Consider the following 21279-nt stretch of genomic DNA (forward strand, 5'->3'; position numbering starts at 1 on the left):
TGGCTGCCGAGCGGGGAGGCCCCCGGCCTCGCGGCCCCCGCTGTGGGGGGACTGAGCTCACAAGGGGACAGCAGCTGGGCTGGGGTGTCTTCTGGGAAGGGAAGCTCGGCCATCCCGCCCTTCTGGCTCAGTGTTATCATCGGATCCCTCTTTTCGAGTGGCGAATGCTTGTTGAGCACCGACGAGTGCTTGGCTGTGACTCAGATACAGCAAGGATCGAGACAGACCTAAGTTCCCGTCCTCACAGAGCTTATGTGGAGGGAGGGCAAAGACAGACAGACCATCCACAGGTGAATAAAGATGATTTAAAAATACTGATCATTACTACAGAGGTAGGAAGATGGGAGAATCAGGGAGTACTGGAGTTAGGGGCTCAGGAAAGGCCTCTGTAAGGGTCCCTCACGCCTCTGTCCAGGTGGGCCTCTCTCTGTGGCCGCCCGGACAATCCTGGACACTGAGGGACTCAGCGAGTCCTCCCTCCTCCCTAGCAATCACTGCTAACCAAGGCCTGTGGGCTAGGCAGCCTTGGGGCTCCCAGGCCTGCGGTCAAGGGGCTGCCCTGGGTCTTTGAGCTTGGAACTGGCTGCCTTTATTAATCTTGATAGTAACGAGCAGGGAGCTAATGCTGTCTGAGTTTTCCTGGTGCCAGGCGCTGTTCTAAACGTCAGACCTGAGTTATCTAATTTAATCTACAGCACAACCAGATGGTGTGGGAACTGTCATTAATATTCCTATTTTAAAGACAAGGAAACTGAGGCCCAGCAAGGTTGTGTAACTTGCCTAGGACCACACAGCCGGCGTGGCGGAGCCAGGATGTGAACCCTCCAGGGCCCATGTTTTTAACTATTCCTGGTCAAGGTCACAAGCCTTGAACCTTATGATTGCCAGGCAGTGCTGAGTGGCTCCGCATGCATTGTTCCACGTCAGCCTCATTACAGTCTCTTAAGTCAGCTGATCATCTTATGACCTGCTCCTATGCTTTTTACAGAGAAGGAAACTGAGGCCCCGAGTGGGTGAGTCACAGCTGAGACGCTGGGAAGTCAGGATTCAAACTCAGACCAGCTCGCCTCAGAACCTAAGCACTTCACCTCCTGGCTCCTCCTCTTCCTCCTTGTCAGCTGTCTGCTCGTGCCCCCGAAAGCCTACAGAGGCTGGGTTGTTTCCCCATGTGGCAGATGGGCACACTGAGGCCCATCAAAACAAGGTGTTTTTGACTTGTTCATGGTTGCTGGCTGTTGAGCCAAACCTGCTTCCTGGCTCCTGCGCTGAAAGGGTACCTGGTCGGGCCACTGTGGCCAGGGGGTGGTTGAGGAGGTGGGGACAGGGTCCTGGGACGTTTGCTCAGGTGTGCGAGGCTCTGGGAGGGAGGCCTGCCCAGAACCAGCTCTGAGATTCAGGTGCCTGCATCCTCTCCGTTACAGACTTACCTTTGGATGCAGCCCTGAGGGGGTCTCACTTCACTGCGGGGCAGGGACACTCTGGAGGGCCACAAGGGCTCCTGGCTTGGTGCTCTACAGCCTGGGACCTTAGCAAGAGGACCCTCTCTGAACTTGTTTCTTCTCTGTAAGATGGGATCTGGGTATCTGGCTGGATTTGTGACACAGCTCTTTAGAAAAACCTATGGTGTACCTGGTGGCTGGAGAGGGGTGGCTCTTGCCTGGCGGCCCCTTGTCTTCTGTTCAGGAAGCAGTAGAATGAAGGGGTACCAGAGACACTTGCCCAGGGGAGTCATCACAGCTGCACCAGCCCAGGAGGGCTCTCTGGGCTACTCTGTTCCCCCAATGGGCACTGGCCAGCTGCTGCCCTCAGATCTGTGGCCCTGACCTCACAAGTGCCAGGGAGGCGTAGTTGGGCCCTCCCTGCGCCTCCTGGACACTCCCCAGGTGGACTGCACCTTCAGGGAGAGATCTGGTGCCTGTCTGAGGGCAGCAGCAGCAGAGGCCCTGAAACCTTGGCAGTGGGATTAAGATGGAGAAAAATGAAGCGTGGAAATCATTAGTTTCCTTGGTTGGCAAGAGCCGCCCCGAATGAACATTTGGGGCTTTTAAAATGAACATCAGCTGCAGGGACTCGTGCCCTGTGCCCGCCACGGCCCAGGCCGCCTTGTGGAATCCCGATCCCGGCTGTTCTTCTTTGGTTGCCGCTCAGCCAACACTTACTGAGTGCCTACTGTGGGCCAGGCCCAGAGCCAGGATGGGAGGGAGAATCCAGCCAGAGAGCAGCAGCCCCGTGGCAAGAGCGCAGCCGCAGAGGCCACAGTGCCAGCCGGCAAGGCATCAGGCAGGGCAGGGCAGGCGCCACCACTTCCTGGGGGGCTGTGGGAGCGGGAGGGGCTGGGTGGCCACTGGGTGTGTGTGTGGAGGTCCAAGAGGTTTCCCAGAAGAGGGGCCTTAAGGGGTGGGGCTGGGTATCCTGTGGGGAGGGCCCTGCAAAGGCACGGGGTGGGGGCGGGTGTGTGAAAGGCTGGGAGCCAGTGTGACCAGGCATGGGCCTCCAGGGCCAGGCAGGTGGGCCTGGTGGGGACTGGGGTGAGCTGCAGGCCAGTGCCTGTCAAGCCTGCTGCCAAGTGCAATGCAAGGGGAGAGGCTTCCGCCTGAGTCTCCTCTTTTCCAAACTAAGCTGGAAATGTAGATTTTTATGTGGAAATTACCGATTTTTAAGTGATGGGAATTAATTTTAATTAAAAATAAAAAATACTATGAGGTCAAAGCAAGCATGGCTTCAGCTGGATTGGGCCCGTGGGCCAAGAGTCTCTGATCTCCGATGGTGGTGGTGATGGGGAGGGAGCGTGGAGGTGGAGCAGGCTGGCTAGAAGCTGGGGGGGCTGTGGAGCGGGTGGAGGCTGGGCGAGGTGGGCCGGTTGGATCGTGGGGGATTTGCGAAGGGGGAGGTCGGGGTGAGTTGGACCGGTTGAGAGCAGGGGTCTGGCTTAACCCCCAGCAGCAGCGCCAGGGCTTGGGGCGGGGGGCGGAACTGGGAGCCGGTGGGCGGGGGCTGGAGGCAGGCACCCCCCCCCCCCCCCAGCCCGGCGCGCCGCGGCCGCCCGCCGCCTCCATCCGGGCCTCTCCCCACCTCCCGCCCGCCCGCCCCCGCCCGCGCCCCTCCCCCGCCGGCGCGCGCGGCTCCCGCCGCCCCTCCTCCGCCCGCCCGCCCTCCGCCCGCTCTCCCCGGCTCCCTCCCGGTCTCTCTTAAGTGCCATCGAGGGGCGCCGGGAATTGCAGCCAGTAAATCGCGTCCCACCACTCAGCAGCGGGGCCACCGCAGCGGCGCCGCCCGCGCCCGCCGGGAACCCGCGCCGCCCGGGCGCCTCTCCAGGGCCCGCGAGGCCCGCCCCCACCCGGCGCGGCGCTGCGCAGGGCCTGCCCCCGGGCCGGCCGGGGCGCGCGGGGCCCGCGCTGGAGGCGAGGACGCGGCGGCCGCGGGGCGCACGGCCCGGAGCGCGCGGCCCGCGCCCCCGCGCGCCCTGCCCGCGCCCGCGCCCCGCGCTCCGGAGCCCGGCCCCGCTGCCCGGGCTCTCCTGCGGGACCGATGCCGGCCCTCCGGCCGTCAGGGTAAGGGGGCAGCGCGGGCGCGGCGGGGTGAGGCAGGAGGGTGGGTGGGCGCCCGCCCGGGGGACCCGGTGCCCGCCCAGCAGCAGCGTCTGGCACGTGGGGGCGTCTCAAGTTCCCTCTGGAGGCCGGGCAGGTGGCGAGAACGCGGGGGTGTGATGCTCTAAGGCTGGCACTTACTGCGTGCCTACTGTGTGCCGGGCGTGACCGGCTCGTCTGAAGTAGGATTTTTTTTTTGTCCCCATTGTACAGATGAGAAAGCAGAGGCTAGGAGAGGGCAAATAGCTTGCTCAGGGTCCCCAGCTAGGAAGTGGCCGAGCCAGGATTTGACCCCCCAGGCTGCTTGACGCCAAAGCTGGAGCTCTCCCCACTAGGGCACGCACAACCACAGAGTGAGGGTATGAATATTTCATTGTAGAAAAGAAGGGAAAAAAATCAGCCATTGTCCCACCACCATAATGCAGCCACTGTAAGCGTTTAGGTTCTTTATTTCAGCCTTGTTCTTTCTCCCCCCTTTCTTTAAGAATGTGTGCTTTGGGGTCATTTATACCCTGGTTCCATCTTGACTCTAGCACCTAGAAGCTAAGAGGCTTTGAGCAAATCCCTTAGCTCTCTGGGCCTGGGTCTCCAGCCCAGGAAAATGGAAGACACTCCTAGGGTTACTGAGGAGATTAGATGAGACCTGGTGGGTAGCCCTGAAGTGGAGTGAGGTGGGGCCAGGACCTGAAAGAAAGGGGAGTCCCTTCAGCAGGGACTCGCCGAGCAACTATTAAGTGCAGAACCAGCACTGGGCTCTGGCACTGGGGGAGGTGGGGGCAGCCTGGCCCATGCATGCTTCTTGCAGGAGGGCTCTGTCCAGCATTGTGGGCCTGACTGCCTGGCTTCACACTCTGCCTTTGCCCGACCCCTGCTTCCTCCTGGAGCATCTGCGAGGGGGGGCAGTCCCTGGCTTCACCTTTGCCCAGGAAATGAATTGCCTCCAGGAGGAGGAGTCCAGCGCTGCTCAGAATTTTGCTCCCCAGGCCAACATTTGCATCCTGGCTTCTCCCAACCCCAGGCCTGGGTTTTTGCGCCTTCTGGGACCTTCCAGACTCACAAGTTTAGCATCAGGCCCAATTCCTTATCCTACCCCAGACCAATGACATCGCCTCCATCAGCACCCAAACTGGAGACCCCCAGGCCTGTGGCCTCCCGGATGCTTTTACCTACCCGTCCATCTAATCAGCCACAGGGTTCCCTTGGTTTTACCCCACAAGCATCTCTCCCTCCTATTACTCTTCTGACCTGGACGTTCCCACCTCTCTTCCCCAGCCTCAACCATTGGTCTGGGACACCATAGCCGAAGCTGTCTTTCTAAAAGCAGCTCTGAGCTTCTGAACTCCTCAGCTGTCCACAAACCTAAACTAGGCCAAACCCCTGGGCCATCTCTTGAGGCTAGGCTTCTCTGTGGTCTGCCCTGCCCCCCCCCCCCCCGCAGCCTCACTCCTATGAGCCGGATGTCCTTTGGTCACAGAGCCCCTGAGCACTGGGTCTCCCCTGAGACTGAGCTGGTCTCATCCCCAAACAGCCCCTCCCCCGTGTCTCCTGGCCCTTTGACCTTCTGCTCATCCTCAGGGCCTAGCTGTGTCCTCTCCCCATGATCCTCCCAGACCCCCACCTCTCTCGGGTGGGCGCCGTCAGTGCTCCTTCCCCTGGGCACCCCCAGCTCTTCTCGAGTCCTTCCATATGGGTCTCAGCACGGTTCAGCAGGGGGCAACACGCTTCCACGTTGGCCTCCGCAACCAGACTGGGAGCTCTGGCCAGCTCAGTGATCTTTGAGGAATGAATGCCGGGGAGTCTGTCAGAAGCAGATGAACCAAAGCTCCTTGGAGGGACTCTCTTAACCCCTTGGAAGTCCCTGAAGGGTGAGAAATCGCAAGCCTCCTGCCTCCTTGGGGTCTCCTGCTGGTGAGCAGAGTGCCCTGGTTTGAGGTGCCAAGGACCACATTTGCTCCCAGGTACCTGCAGGCCTTAACCCTCAGCCATTGCATTCAGGGGTCAAGGTCCCACCTGGATTTGTTGGGGCAATGATGGTGGGCACTCAGGTGGAGGGGCCTCCTTACCCTGTCCCTGGGGCCCCCCAGCCCTCTCTGCCCCATCAAGCCCACCCCCCATCGTCCTCCCGGGGAACAGGGAGAGTTATGTCAGGCCCTCTGGCCAAGTGCCAGGGCTCCCCATGGAACTATAAATTGACCTGTCGGGAGAGGGAAGAGATTAATGTCGGCCATCTTCATTAGCACGTCCCCGGGGGTGACGGCGTCTGCCCTGAGCTGGCTGATTGGAGAGGGTGTGAGTGAGTGAGGGGATTGGGGGGTTTGCACCCCCCCCACCCCCGAAAAGCAAGGTGGAGAGGCCAGGGCCTTCGAGAGAGCTGTGACCTCCTCCTCCTGTTAGAAGGGCCGTCCCTCTGGCCTCTGCTCCTGGCAGCAGGCGTGCGCTTTGATGGAGGACCTGTGTGCTAATTGGGAGCAGAGATGCGCGCCCTGCAGCTCCGCGGGGCTCCCAGGCTGACACCGCCAGCTCAGCGGCATCTGTGGGGCCTTCATTAGAGGCCTTTCCCCTGACCAGAAAGGAGCCTGCGGGGTTGGGGGGGGGACTTCCCGCCTCCCTCCCTCCCTCTCCCCCTCCCCTTCTTCTTTACTGCGTTGTGATGGAGAAGGAGGCAGCTTTGGCGCGTGGAATGGATGATGAGAATGGGAATATCAGAGGGATCTGAGACCCGTGCATCCCGATGACCATGTGACCTTGGGTTAGGCCTTCGACTGCTCTGTCCCCAAGGGTCCTCATCCGTGGGATGGGCATGGTCGTGCCCCCTGGGGTGGGTGGGGTCAGACAGGGGAGCACGTGTGGATTTGTCTTTAGGAATGAGGACAACTCAGAGCCTGGGGCTGAGGCACAGACCGAAGGCCAAGTTTCCGGATCTGAATCCTTGTGCTCCCGCCTCCCGTGAGGCCCTGGGCTCTCTGAGCCTCAGTGTCCTTGTCTGGCAGTGGTTGAGGGCCAGGGCTGGTCTTACAAGGCGGAAGTCCCCTTAGGCGGACAGAAGCAGAGCCTCCGCACTGGGTGGCAGCTGCTGTGGGAAGTGACTGTGGCAGCAGGTCTGGAACATGGGCTTGTTCCATCACTCATTCACTCACTCACTCATTCATTCATTCAGAACATGCCTCCTGCCCTGCAGTCTGGTACCCACAGCGGGATTCAGAAGTGGCTTCACCCTCTGGAGGCCTCCCTGGGGAAGCAAACCCAGGAGCAGATGAGCTGCTAGAGCCCCTAGAAAGGAGTCTCCCCAAGCCTGGGGATATCTGGAAGGCTCCAAGGGGACATCTGTGAGGTAAAGACGGTGCAGTCTTTCCTTGCAGACCTCATCTGCACTAGACTGACATGGGGGCGTCAGCTAGTCACCAAGTTCTTGGCCTCCGAGCCCCCTAACCAGGCTGTTGACCAGCGTGGGAGCAGGGGATGCTTTGCTGAGTGTGCAGGGCCCAAGACCCTCTCTTCACCCACTCCTGTCACCCAGCCTTTCCTGTGCATCCAGGGTTGGGGGAGGGGGTGGGCCCTACGTGGTTTCTGATATCACCGGCCTCCAGTCTGTACCTGGGACTGGGACCCATGAGCACCTGGCTGGCTAAGTGCCTGCTCTAGGCTGAGGGTAGGCAGCAGCTGGGTCAGGGCTACCCCGTGGGATTGGCGAATGGTTTGGTCTGTGCCACTCACTCACGGAGGGTCACTCTGTAAGGCATGTGACGTCACTTCTCCAAGCCTCAGTTTCCTCATTTGTACAACCGGGCGCCACTGTGCTATGTGCCAGGCACATGTCTGACCCACAGTGAAGCACAGCGAGCGCTGCTGTGTGGTCATGTCTGCCTTCGGCAGCTGCTCCCCAGAGAACCCTGATTAAGTGGAACATGGGCTTCTCTGCGGCCCCAAATCTCTCTGTCAACCCCCCCAGGGTGTACCAAGTACCCACTGTGCACTGTGGAATGTTTGAACAAAAAGCACATGGTTTTGGAATCAAAAAACCCAGCTCTGAGTCTTTGCGCTGTAGCCAACCAGCTGTGGGGACCGGGGCACATCACTTAACCTCTCTGTGCCTTCCTTTGCTCATCTGGAGCTGAAATGAGATGTTGTAAACTGAAAACCACAGGGCAGATGGCAGCGCCTGCCTGGTGTGGAGGATGGAGTGCTGGACCAGGACCCCGAGGCTGGGGTGGTGCTCCTGCCCCTTTGGTCTTGCACTGTGACTTTGGGCAAGACTCTTTGGACGCATCTGTTAAGGGGGGCGGTGGCATCTGCCTGCCTCATGGAGCTCTTCTGAGAATGAAAAGCTGTGTGGGGTTGGGGGAAGGGGCTGCTCACGGGAGGGCTCAGAGGGCTGGATGCTTTCTTGAAACGACCCATGTTTCCCCAGAGGTGGGTCACCTCCTGGGGTCCTCACTTCCTGTCTGAAGAATGGGAGCAGACACCCTGTCCACCCTGGTTCTTCGATCACTGTGATGCTGTGTTTAATCAGAATTTTAGCCGTTCTGTTTGTAATGCATCTGCATGGACTCCAGCCCGATGTAACATGAGATGTGCTGAAATCTACTGTCATCCGACTTCAGTATATTAAGACTGCCCTTTGAAAGTCACGTGTTGAGAGGCAGATGATGAAGAGGTGCCTATTGTTGCCGCCTTGCTGTGCCCAGCCCGTCCCGCCTGGCAGACTCAGTCGCAGGAGCTGGCAACATGGCTGTCTGCCTCCGCCTTCCCGAGCAGGCAGGAATCACTAACGCGTTAGCAGTTTCATTAAGCCTCTCGCCAGCCTCCCCGCCTCCCTCCCGGGCCTCCTCGGTAATTATTTTCCCAGCCCTTCCACTCGCAGCCCCTTAGCAAGCTCTTCGGGATTGGCCGAGGGGCGCCCGCAGGCTGGGCTGCTGGGACTGGGCTCTGCAGGGCCCCCCCACCCATGGGCACCCCCCTTCAGACTTTTTGCATTGCCATCTAAGCTTTGTGTCCCCCTGAGGCCTCCGTGAAAATGCAGATCTGCTGCCTGCCAGGGGTGATGGTTAACCCATTATTATACCCCCGACACATGTAGACTCCTCCGTGCAGCCTCCATTCAATCAGGCAAAAAGTTTCTCAGGCTGCCTTTTGGGGCTGTCACCGAGTAGGCCCCCGGAAACCAGCTGTGAGGGAGATAGGATTCCTTGTCCTGCAAAGTTGTGAACATCCGGGGCCCTGGTGGGTAGACAGAACCCACAGCATGGGGATGCATGGAGATGGGTGGTGTGTCCAGAGTGGGACCAGTGCCTGAGATGCTTGTCTTCCTGGAACCCAGAGGTCCTGGGACCCACAGCCTTCCATACCCAGGGAGAGCCCAAACACCCCATCCTCCTGGTCACGATTAGTTGAGAGATGGGCACATGGCCCATCTAAGCCTATCAGAGGCTTCCCTGGAACTTTGACTGAGAGCCTGTTGGGGAGACTAACTTGACTGTGGTTGCTGAACCCAGAGGATGTGCATATGGGACTGCTGGCTGCCCTCTTCCATGACCACATCTAAGTGGGGAATCTCCAGTAAGATCATCACATGGAGGGAACCAGAACTGAGATGGAAGTATATATTTCTTCATTTGGGCCTTTGGATCCAGCTATGCCTGCAGTCACCCCTGGAGTTTTCAGTTACATAAATGGAGGTGTACCATTTTTTGTTCAAGCTGTCTTGAGTCGATTTCTTTCTCCTGCAATCAAAAGAGTCCCGATGGATGGGAAAAACCAGGCAGGGTTTTACAAAAGAGGTGACATTTTGAGTTGGGTCTTGAAGGATGAATAGGAGTTTGTGCAGCAGAGAAAAGAATTCAGGCAGAGGGAACAGCAGGAGTCAAAGGCATGGAGATGCGAAAGTGCAGGATGTGGGGGATGCCAAATACTGCTGTGGCACTAGGACTTGTAAGTACAAATGACAGGGATGGAAGCTGATGCCAGGCTGTGAATTGAGGAGGGATATAGACTGAAGGTGCTGAGGACTGTGGGAGAGACAGGCAGGAGCAGGAGGCATGGGCGTGGGCAGGTCGGAGAAGGTGCTGTGGAGAGGATCAGTAGGACTTCGCTGGCAGAGAAGGGGCAGAGAGAGCATCCTGGCACAGTGTGAGTCTAGGAATCAGAGTGGGAGGAGGAGCCCTAGAGTCAAGGCTGGAGAAGTAGGCAAAGGGCAGATCACAGGGACCTTGGACACAAGGCCGCAGCATCCAGGGGGTCCCAGAAGCTCCCAGTGTGGTTAGGTCCAGCTGCACTGTGGAGACTGGCAGTTCATGGACTCATTCATTGAACAGATGTATGAAGTATCTACTGTATGCCAGGCTCTGAGGACACAGCAAGTGACCATTCAGACACAGCCACGGAGTCAAGCAGCTCCCAGGCTGTTGGGGAGACAGACGGTGAGCCAGGAGGCAGGTACGTGAGAATGTGGAAGAGTCAAGTGATGGTGACTGGAGTGTGGGTACCACTGGCCAGGGTGCTCTGGGGGATGCCTCTCTAAGAAGAGGCATTTGAGCTGAGACCTGAAGGATAAGGAGGGCCAGCCATGGGGAGATCAGGGGGAAGAGCATCCCAGGCAGAGGCAGGTACAAAGGCCCTGTGGCAGGTCTGAGTTTGGCCTTTCAAGGGGCAGAAAAGGAGGGGCTTGGGCTTTATTTTCCCTGTGATGGGGAATCTTTAGAGGGTCTCAGGAGCAGGGTTGCAGGCAGAGACAGAGAAAGGAGGGAGATGGCAGTGGGGCTGGAGCTGAGTGAGTCCACGTGGTTTGGGGAGGCGGGAGAGAGGAGGCCAGGAAAGGGCACCAGTTTCTGGACTGAATACCTGGGGGCGGGTTGGAGATTTGCGGAGATGAGATGCCTGGAGCAGGCCTAAGTTGGGGAACATCTAGATCAAGGGGTCCAGGAGCAGCTAGAGCTGGTGGTGCTTAAAGCTGACATTGTCCAAGGGGAGGGGAGGTGGGAGCCAAGGCCTGGCTTGGGCCTGGAGAAAGGGAGGATGTCTGGAGTGGTTTTCCCCACCTGCCCGCCCCAGCTGTGCCAGCATGTGCCAGGTGGTGCTGGTATGGGATGTTAGTGCTGTTTGCTGCCCTGAACACAGCCAGTTCTTGCCGCCACCACCACCACCACCTGCCCACCCCCTGTAGGTCTTGGCCAGAGCGTGAGTGACATAGCCTGCTGTGCATGGCCGTGCCACCCTCTGCAGTGAGAAGCTCACCCAAGCTGCTCTGTCTCTTGGTGCCAACTAGTTTGCTCTGCTGGAGGAGGCCATGGTAATGGGGCCAAGGTCACAGGCTGCAGCCTGCGTGAGTGGTGGGTGGCTCCCTGACCTGTAGGTGAGCAACCGTGGCTGTGCTCCTAGGGCCTGTGGGCTGAGGTGTCGAGCTGGGCGAGGCAGGGCTGGTCGGTGATCTGGATGCTGGAGGAGCCCTGGCCCAGAGTGGGAGCCCTGCAAAGAGCCCCCGTCACCCTCTCTGGGACCCTGCTGGCCTCCCAGTCTCACACTCTGTGTTCCTCTCACGCTCGGTGGCTGTACTTAGAGATCCCCAGAGCCCAGGTGTTTCCTGCCATCAGGCTTTTGCCTCTGCTGTGCCTTCTGCCTGAAATACTACCCCTTTCCCCAATCCCCCTACTCAAATCGGGACTAACATGCCCCCGCTGTGTTCTCACAACCCCTGGGCTTTTTCCTCTGCAACATTTGTTCAGCAAGTGGATTCACTTAAGGATATTGAGACCCTACTGTGTACAAGATATTGTGCCGGGGGGTGAGTTGCATGCACTTGTGAATGAAACAGACCGGGTCCAACCCTCACAATATGGCAGGAAAGACAGTCCCCTAGTAAGGAAGCAAAAGCATGTCTAGTGCCGGGCTGTGGGCAGAGCTGTGTAGGAAAGCTGAGGAATGCTGGAGAGCGGGTGTGGGCGTGGTGGACACTCATGGAGGCAGAGTGGTCTGGGAGGCTTTTATCCAAGACCTGAGGGAAGAGAAGTGGCCAGCCATGGGTGGTATAGGGGGAGAGCATTCCAGGTGGGGCTGTCTGCTTCCTTGTGTGTCTCCCTTACTCCACGTGCATCGTGGGAGCCAGCACAGAGCCGGGGTCTTCTCTGGGGCTAAGCTGATTGGGTAGGGTCCCCAGGGGCGGGGATGGTCTGCGGTGGCCCCACAGAGGCCAGATCCCAGGAATGTAGTTGAGGCCAAAGCCAGGTTTGGTTACAGGCCTGGGAACGTGCACCTGGGTTGTGCACCCAGCCGGGGCCTGAGCCTAAGACGGGATGGGCACGGAGTCCTGTGAGATAATGCGTGTGAAGGGCGGACACTCACTCGACGGACAGACAGGAACGAGGGGCCTGCAAGCCTGGGGTTATATCCTACTCCCCTTAGAGGCTGAGACCAGCCTCAGGCAGTCACTGAATTTGAGCCTCCATGTCCTTATCTGTAAAATGGGCATGGCCATGCCTCCCTCGTGAGGCTGCTTCGTGGATTAAACGAGATACTATTTAGTGCAGCCCCTGGCACAGGACAGGCACCGGGTGTGTTGCCCTTCCCACTGTGGTCATTCTTGGCATTTGCTGAGCGAGTAACAGGCAGAGCTGTTGTTGATTTGGAAGCTGTGTTGCAGCAGCTTCGTCGGGCGTTCTACCCCCAGCTCCGAGAACAGTGCCTGCGGCACACGGTGACTGCCTGGCTGAGTGAAATAGCTGTGAGTGAGCGGCCCCCAGGCAATGGGGAAGACCGGGCACAAAGCACACTGGCTTCTTCCTGTGGCTGGTGGACTGGCCACTGGGATCCTTGCTACCTGGGTTAGTCCTGCAACTCCACACTCCCCAAGCCTCGGTTTCCTCCTCTGAAAAATGGAGCTGAAGGTGATTCTGAACTCTGTGACCCATCCTCGGTCGTTGGCAGACTCAGGAGAAAATGTTATTAAAGGGGCCCCAAGGATAGCTGAGCCCGCAGGAACGTTGGCAGTGACACCCTCTGATTTCCCAAGGCTGCCCGAGGTCTCTGGGGGGCCAGTGAGACGTTCAGGCTCAGACAGGGGACCAGGCCTCTCCCTACCTCCAGAGGCCCCTCCCGTGTCCAGAGCGACGTTACATTGAATCGGCTTTGTTCAGGGCCTCACAGAGTCCCTGTCATAGGATTCTGTCCTAAGCTCCAGCTCCAGGCAGGGCCTGCCCCTCAGCCTGGGTTCCCACTGCCCCCGTGCCCATTGTCCTGAATCCCAGTGGGCCCTGGAGGAGCCACCGTGGTGGGTTGGTGCTCCTGCTGGAGGGGAGGCCCCGGGCTGGACCTGGCACATAGTAGGTGCCCAGAAAGGACCTACTATATGCCTGTAAGGGTGGATACCTGGAGGCCTGGGCTTGGCCTCGGTCCTGCTGTGTGTGGCCTTGGGCACTAGGTCGCTGGTTCAGTACCTACTGTGTGCAGAGCTGGGAGAGATGCCTGAGAACCGTGGGTGCCACTCTCTGAATTGTTTTCAGGCTTGTGGCTGGGAGGAGAGGGGCTGATATGCGCCTGGGTCTAAGGGTTTTTACCCCTTTTTCTCTGTTGCCCCTGAGCCAGATGGAAACACTGGCCCCTTGCAGATGGGGAACCTGAGGTCCTCAGGGGGCCAAGGTATAGGGGAAGCAGATGCGTTTCTGCTTGAGCGTGCCCTGTGTTCTCCGCGCGCTGGCTGTCGGCCAGGCTTGTGTGCAGCCAGGGTACACACCATCCTCTTAAGCCCTCTGTGCAGTGAGGCAGGTCCTGTCACTGCCCCGGTTTCGCAGAGGCAGAAACAGACTGAGAGGGGCACGGTGGCAGAGCCAGGATTTGTTCTTATTTACTTTGTTTTGGGAGGTATAACAATACTGGAAAGTGCACAAATCCTAGGAGTACAGAGGGATAGATTTTCACATACATGTGTAGCCTTGTAATCCCCAACCAGGTCCAGATCTAGAACTTTCCCGGCACCCCAGGAGGCTGCCTCACACGCCTTCCAGTCATCACCCACCTGCCGCCGACAACCGCTCACCTGGCATGAACAGTAGAGGCTGGCTTTGTCCCGCTCTGCTCCTCCAGGAACAGAATTGCACGGTGTGCCCCGCTCCGTCTCTGCCACTTTGGCTCAGCGTGATGTATGGGTTCGTTGTCCCTGCTGTGTTGATCTAGCAGAAGTTGGCAGAACTGGGATTCGAGCCCTCCCAGTGACTGTGCCCACGGCACCCAGAGATCACCCCTGCTCACAGCGCTCCAGTGACCCCCATGGCCCTTGGAAGAAAGACCCAAATCCTCCCCCAGGCCTCGCTCATGTCTGCTCCTGCTCCTGTCACTGCCCCCAGGCTCATGACAGGTCGGCCTCTCATCCTCACAAACCCTAACTCCTTCCTGCTTCAGGGCCTTTGCACATGCTGTTCCTGCCTCCTGTCCACCTGCAGCTTCCTTCCAGTGCCCACCTGGAGTGTCACCTCCTCCAGCTTGCCTGCCTGGGCTTCCCCTGACCAGGCTGGGCCCTCCTGCTGGGTGTCACGAGCCTAGTTCGTCTCTTTCTTCACTGCCCGTGTCATTTGTAATTAATTGTCTGTTAAGCATCTGCTTCCCCCACTAGACAGTAAACTCCAGGAGGCAGGGATGGTGTTTGCTGGGTTCACGGCTGCATCCCCAGCGCCATTCATTGATTCATTCACCCATCCTTCTTGTCATCTGTTCATTCAGCAAATACGGAGTCCCTGCCATGCTGCAGCCTCGTAGCTAGTATTTGTTGAATGAGTGAATGGGTGGATGAATGAATGAATGTCCATCTGCCTCTAAAGCCCATACTCTTAACACTGCATTCCGTCATCTCTGTTACTACCTCTGTGGGCCTCAGTTTCCCCTGTTGTCAAATGAAGGCACCAGGCCTACGCCTTCCAGCCACATTCTAATTTTGAGGCTGCGGGGCAGATGGGCTGGCTTTGGTCGGCAGATTGCCCGGAGGCAGCCCGGCTGAGCAGAGAGGTGACACTGCAGGCTACAGGGCAGATTCTCCCCACACAGCAGTGCCTGCCCGAGTGCTGGCCTCAGAGCTTGTCAGGGTGCTTTCCACACCTGCGTCACTGGAGCCTGTACTGTCCCTCTTGGGGTGCAGGGCTCAAGGCCCGGGTCCATCGAGGGGCTTGCCAAGGCCATGCAGCCGGCCCAAGCTCTGAGCTCCAGGCTTGGCCTGCTGGGCCTGGAAGGGAAGGAGAAAGTAGGGTTGCCCAGGTGTGGGAGGCAGTGGGAACAAGAGTGCTGGGGGCCTGGGGCTGAGCCTGGCTGCCCTCCCTTACAGCTGTGTGGCCTTCCCTTCACGAGTTCAGTTTCCCCAGCTGTAGAAAGTGGGAGTGACAGTCACCGTCGTCCCACCCTGATGGGGCCTCTGAGGGCCACAGGATCTTGGGGAGCGTGGGGTAGGTCTCTGTGAGACTGGCCTTCTCCAGGGCCCAGCCGGACCCGGCCTCAGCTGGGAGCCGTGCGGGAGAAGCGCAGCGCGAGGTGGCTCAGCGGCTTAGCGGCTTAGCGGCTTGTCAGCCAGGCGGGCGGGTGTCCTGGGGCCGGGTTTGATTAGTTCAGGTTGACAGTCGCGCTCCGCGGCGCTGCCGGGAGGGGAGCCCGTGATTACCCTAATGAAGCTTGAACGCAGTTTGTCATCCAAACAGCTGGTTCGGAGCTGCGCTGCTGCCAGCTGCCCAGCTCAGCCGCGCAAACGCATGCCCAGCGCCACCCGAGCCCCGAGTGGCCCTGCCACCGGGATGACCGGGAGGGGAGGCAGCGGCCCTGGGTGGGCGGTGGAGCAGTCCCAGGGGAGTGGGATGGGCCACCCAGGGGTGGGGGACTGTCAGAGCCTTGGACAATGGAGCAGGATAGCTTCTCAGGACACTTGGAGAGCAGCTCCTTGTCTCTAGACCTCAGTTTCCTCATCTGTAAAGTGGGTGTTCCTTGCAGCTTTAAGTATCAAGAGTTCAGGCTGACGAGTCACCGCCTCTGGGAATCCTTCTCAAACCCTGCAGGCTTAGTCAGAGGCCCTCGACAGGCACCCACAGCCCTCAAGACAGGCCCCAGCACCCTGTGTTGTCACTGAAGATCTGAATGGTTGTCACTGTGTCTCATTCATTCATTGAGCAAATATTTATGAGAACACACAGCAGTGTGCAAGCCAGTCGCCATCTTGCCTTCATGGAGTTTGCATTCTAGTGGGAGAGACTCATGGGACCTGGACCTCATCTGGGGAGCCAGGGAGGGCTTCCTGGAGGAGGTAGCAACTGAGCCCAGAGCAGCCAGTGGAGAGAGACAACATGGGGAAGGCAGGAGGAACAGTATGTGCAAAGGCCCTGAGTTAGAAGGGAGAGAGTATGGTTCTGGGGAGGAATGTGAGTCATCCAGAAACATGCTGAAGGTGTCAGTGCTTCCTGGGGAAAAGACTTAATTCATGCCCAGTGCTGGGCAAGTTCACCTTTCATTTCACCTTTCTGACAGCCCTGGAAGGAAGAATCATTGTCCTATGCTGCAGATGGGGAAACTAAAGCCCACAGCATGGGAGTATGGTACCCTGCTGGCCTCTGCAGCCTCAGGTCTACTTGGGGGCCCCCTGAGGGGCCCCAGACCAGGACCTGTCAGCTCAGTGTGGGTTAGAGTCCACACGGGCACTCAGATGAGGAGGGGGCTGAGCTGGGACTTGGGACCCTGTCCAAGGCCTAAGTCCTTGCACAGCAGAGGAGGGCAGGGAGAGGGACCAGCAGGTAGTGTGAGACCTCCACTGAACGGTGAGTGGGTTTCCTGTTACTCTGGGCCAGAACCTTGTATTTGAACCTAGTGGTTCCTGAGCCCACACTTTCTCTACCGCCCGCAGAGCTGTTTCCAAGCAGCTTGAGGCTACCCTTTGCTGAGGGCTTGGCTTGGATGGGGCGGGGGAGGGAGGGGGGGAGCCAGGGAGGGGACTGGCCAGCCCTTGGCTGCTTCCTGGTTTTCTCTGCTGGGCATCTACAGCCAGGCCCCACCTCTACCCTCCTGCACCCCATGGTGGCCTCCTCGGTGGCTTTCTAGCGTGTGTCTGCTGTGGCCATCCTGTCCTCACTTTCTGTCCTGATGCTCTCTGTCCCCCATACTGTCCATTGCTCCCTGCTGCCGTGGCCTCCCAGCCTCTTCCCCCACTCCTCTCCTCACTTTGCCCCCTTGCTCTCCTTGCTCTGCCCTGAATGACCACAGCTTCTTCCTCCTGGAGAGGGGAGCGTGGGGCCCTGGGTCCTGTGTGGCCATCTGTCCTGTGTGTGCCAGTCTCAGAGCAGGTGTGAACCAGACTCGACAGGCTCTCACCCCGCTGCTGCCAGGCAGGGGCAGCTGTGAGTGAGCAGCCCTCAGCAGCCTGGAGCTGGGATGGAGGACGGGTTTATGGCCTCATGCAGGGAGGGAGGAATTCCCACCGCTCTGCTCCTTCCTTATCACGCCGCCCGCTGCATGGTGTGATGGCTGCTGTCACTGCCGCCTGCCCGGGGAGGTGCTTCTCTGGCAGAGTTTATCAGATTCACCTGCCTCACCTCTGGGAGACCGCAGCAGGTTTCTGCCCTGGCTCAGAGAGAGATGGAGGGAGACGAGGCTGCCCGAGGAGGGATGTGGAGTGAGCCTGGGCTGGGGGGGGGTGGCTGGTGGGACGCAGGTGTGGACGGAGAGGGCCCCAGCTTGCCCTGGGCCAGTGGGCAAGTGCTACAAGCGTCTCAGGCCTCACGAGTGGTGGGCGAGGAGGTGTGGGCTGGAGTCTAGCCTTGGCGAGGGCTGGCGAGGAGCACCGGAAAACTTGTGATTCCTTGTCCCCAAGCCTGTGCTGTGTTCCTGCTCCCACCTGGTGTGCCCTTCCCTGGCCGAAGCGCTTCCTAGGGCTCTGAAACGGGCCCCAGCAAGTGAACTCAGCGAGAGGGGACAGTGATGCTCCCGAAGGTGTGTCAGGCCCTTACCATGTGCTGGGCCCACGTTAAGCATTTCATGTATATCATCCCCTTGACCCCCAACCCACAACCGGGTAAGGTAGTATGGTCCCTCTCCCCCTTTTACACATGAGGAAACTGAGGCCCAGAGAGGTTTAGTGACTTGCCCAGGGTCACACAGCCAGGGAGTGAGTGAGCTGGTTTTGATCCTGGGCAGTCTGAAGCTAAGGACTGGGCTTATAACCAAAAGACTGGGGGTAGGGAAGGGGACTGGACAGGTGACCAGGCTCAGGGTGGGTTGTGGAGTAGGAGCTGTGTTTGAGAACGGGCCTGAGCCCTGTGGCTTGACTGCTTCTAGGGTCTTGGGGCCAGGTTGCCTCCACACACACCCTTGGTGAGGACTGGACCTCAGCACCATCAGGCCCCTGGATCCTGAAGGCACCCGTTCTGTCCTGTCTCAGAAGTCCTCCTCCAAGTCACCCCTCAGGGAGGCCAGGGCTGCAGGTCATGTGCTGAGATGCAGGTTCTGGAGTGCTGGGCTCTGCAGGAGAGTTCTTTAGCATGGCTGGAGGGAACAGATGGGCAGAGAGGTACAGAGGTGCAGTCTTCCTGCAAAGGGAGCAGCTCACAACTCTCCAGGCCAGGCCAGGGACGGTGGTAGAGAGGCTGCATTAGTTCATCCTCTAATCTAAGAGAAGATGGAGCGTGATCCCACAACAGTAATGGCAGGTTAGGTGCTCTCAGATACAAAAGTAACAATGCAGCAGAGACAAGGGCTGCAAAGACTGAGGGAGATCAGGGAGGCTTCCTGGAGGAGGGTGCCCAGAGCTATGATGGGAGAGATGAGAATTAAATGGGTAGAAGCAGGGACCAGTGTGTCAAGCTGAGGGAAATCCTGTGCAAAGGCCCTGTGGTAGGGAGTACTGTACATCCAAGGATGTGAAAGGCTGCATGTGTGGTTGGAACAAGATCTGGGGGCAGGGTTGTGGTACCTTATGAGGCAGAACCACCAGGGGGTTGGTTTAACCTGGGGAGTGGTCAAATCAGATGTCATGTGTGTACTTTTAGAGTCTGTGACTCCAGGGAGTCCTCATAGCCCCACAAGCCTGGAAATCTCAGCATTCACGGCCCAGCTTTATCATTTCCTCTGTGTGTTTTCTTGGGTAAAGAAGGTACCTCTGTTTCCCCATCTATAAAATGGGCTCACTGCCCCCATCAAAGTCTGAATGTGAGGACTCCATGTGGAAATGTGTGTGAAAGGCCTGTGTGAGGTGTCCCCACCCCAGCCTTGAAGGTCCTACCCAGGAAATGAGCGAGCGCTCCTCCCTCCCCTATTTCCCAGGATTCCCACTCACCCTCTGAAGGTTGGTGGCGAGGCCTGTGCCCCCCACCTTTGGCTTCCATCTCATTGGCAGGTTGGGAAAAGGTGAGTTCATGGCCAAGGTCGGAGGTTCCCTCCCTCGGGCAGGGTCTTCTGAGGGCCATGGAAGGTGCCCACCACTGCCCACTTCTGTTCCTTCAGCACAAGGCCTCTCCGTACCTGGAGATGTTGTCAGGAGAGGTTGTATCCGGCAGTGTTCTCATTCACCGTGCCCCCAGCTTCCCGGCAGCCTGACCGCAGCAGGGCTGACCTTGGAGGCAGATGTGGGGTGAACCCTGGCTTGGTTCTGTGACCACTCTGTCCCTCCACCCCTTTCCTCTAAGTTGAGATAGTGCCACTTGCTTCATGCAGCTGTCATGAAGGTTGGAGGCTCTTGGGGACATGCCTGGCATACAGTAGTCATTTAATACACATTAATTTCTTGCCCCTTCCTGATCTGAGGCCACAGGGATTGGTGGAGAAAGATGTGCACTTTCCTCACCAGAAAAGGACAGAATGAATGGCTGAGAGGCCACTAGCAGAGCAGGGCCGGCTGTGCCAACAGCTGCAGGTCTGGGGTCACCTGGCTGTGTGATGTTGGGCAGGTTACGTGCCTTCTCTGGGCTCCTCTGTGGAAGCTGAGCGAGGCTGACGAGGTCTGGTTAAACCACCTGAGAGAGTGAATGTGGCAGCTCTCTGCCAGCTGGGGCCCAGAGGGGTGAAGTGCTGGTCTGGGGTGGCCCAGCTGGGGGTGCTGCCAGCTCCATGAGGCCCTGGATCCAGGGCTCCTTCACCGGACTGTGCTGGGGGTGCTCTCAGTGATGTCCCCTCTGCTCGCCCAGAACCTGGCAACAGCCAGAGGGACACTAGCACACACCCCAGCTGAGAGCAGCGCGTTTGATGCATGTCCGCAAGGTCTGTTCCAGGTGAGGCTGCAAGATCACCTGTGGCAAAGGTGCCGTGTTTCACGTCTGCTGGGCATTTGCTGCATGGCCTTGGGCCCCAATGAGATGGGAGGGGACACTGTGACCGTTTGGTTTCATCAGAAACAGACTCCAGGGTACCTGTGAGGGAGGCTTCCTGGGGAGCACTCTTGGAACGTTGCTTGTTGGGGGCACAGGATGCGACTGGGCTGTGACGCAGTCATAACAGAGGCCTCGGCCCCATGTGTGCTCCAGAGCTGGGGTGGTCCTGCAGAGCTGCACTGACTGATCACTGGTGCGGCTGTCCCTAGAGAGAGGGCGTGCCTTGGGGGTAGGGGGTTCCTTTCTACTGAGGGACACAGCTTTGAGTCCCCGACCACCAACACTGCTGGCAGCTGGGGAAACACTCACGTTGGCCCTGAAGGGAGTCGGGTGGTGCACAGGCGTCCTGTAGCATCACCAACCAGGCACCAAGTGGCTTGATCTTCTCGAGGATGGCAGTAGCAGCAGCCCCTGGCCCTTCTGTGCCTCTGACCGCCCCGTGCCCCGCCCCCACCCCCCCCAAAGCAATCCTGCGAGGTAGGACTCCTGATTGCCACTTTGAACCTGAGAGACCGAGGCTCATGGAGGTGCCCAGGCCCCCCACGCAGTAAGTGGCAGACTTGGGGCTCCGAACATGGCACCCTGCTCTCCATAGCCTCCGCTTCCCAGCGCACCACACGCCGTCAGACCCTGGCCTGGGCTCCTGCTGTCTCTTCTGCCAGGAGTGCCCTCTTCTCTCTCTGTTCAAGGCTGTCTTGGCTCCAGCACGGTTTCTCCTTGAAGCCCTGGCAGGTGGACGTTCTCTGTCCTTCTCGCTTCGAGGCTCTTTCCTCTGGTGCAGGCTCTTGCTGGAGTCACTCATGCCGATCTTTGACCAGAGTGTGAGCTCCTCGAGGTCAAGATCGTGGTATCCTGCCCACCTGAGACGCCTGGCGCAATGCCCAGGCCCATGGCACTTCACAAACACCAGCAGAATTGCATGAAGTCTTCAGCCCTCCTTGGCCACCCCCTGGCCCAGCCAGCGTGACTCGCTGCCACGATTGGTGAGGGCTGATGCCGGCCCCTGTCTCTCAGTGGTACCCATGGGGTGGGGGGAGTCAGGATTTGCTGGGCAGAAAACCGGGGTGTCGCTGGGGCAGTCAGGGGGCCTGGCCCCAGGGGCTCAGCTTAGTGAGGTGAGAAAGAGGAGTCTGATGAGGCATGAGGAGACAGGAGGGGACACTGTGGGGACCTTCTTCCAGGAGGTTTTGCCTCCCAAGGCCAGCTTGGCAGGGGCTGCTGCTGTCCTGGGCTCCTGGGGGAGGAATATCCCCTGGCCTGGTCCTGTCCTTGGAACAGCCAGGGGAGCCCAGTGACAGGGGATACTGTCCCTCGTACCTTTTGTGGCTTCGTTGTGCCCTGTGGGGAGGAGAAGCAGAGCTCGGGTCGGGGAGGGAAGGCTG

At 58.9% G+C, this 21279-nt stretch overlaps 1 protein-coding gene across 3 annotated transcripts in view; it reads left to right on the plus strand.

Annotated features, from left to right (window-relative positions):
- The window catches only part of TCF20 (transcription factor 20), a 190311-nt gene that overhangs the window by 18654 nt on the left and 150378 nt on the right, over positions 1 to 21279 (plus strand). Inside the window, exon 1 of one of the 3 annotated variants that reach the window (XM_057741085.1) lies at positions 3442 to 3551. The exons of 1 other annotated variant lie outside the window; for it this stretch is intronic. The gene's annotated coding sequence lies outside the window, so the exon portion shown is untranslated. Of the gene's footprint in view, positions 1 to 3441; positions 3552 to 21279 lie in introns of those variants that run through there. One more of the 3 variants, XM_057741090.1, reaches the window with a different exon arrangement.

Source organism: Hippopotamus amphibius, chromosome 7, assembly GCF_030028045.1.
Source record: "Hippopotamus amphibius kiboko isolate mHipAmp2 chromosome 7, mHipAmp2.hap2, whole genome shotgun sequence".
NCBI lineage: Eukaryota > Metazoa > Chordata > Mammalia > Artiodactyla > Hippopotamidae > Hippopotamus > Hippopotamus amphibius.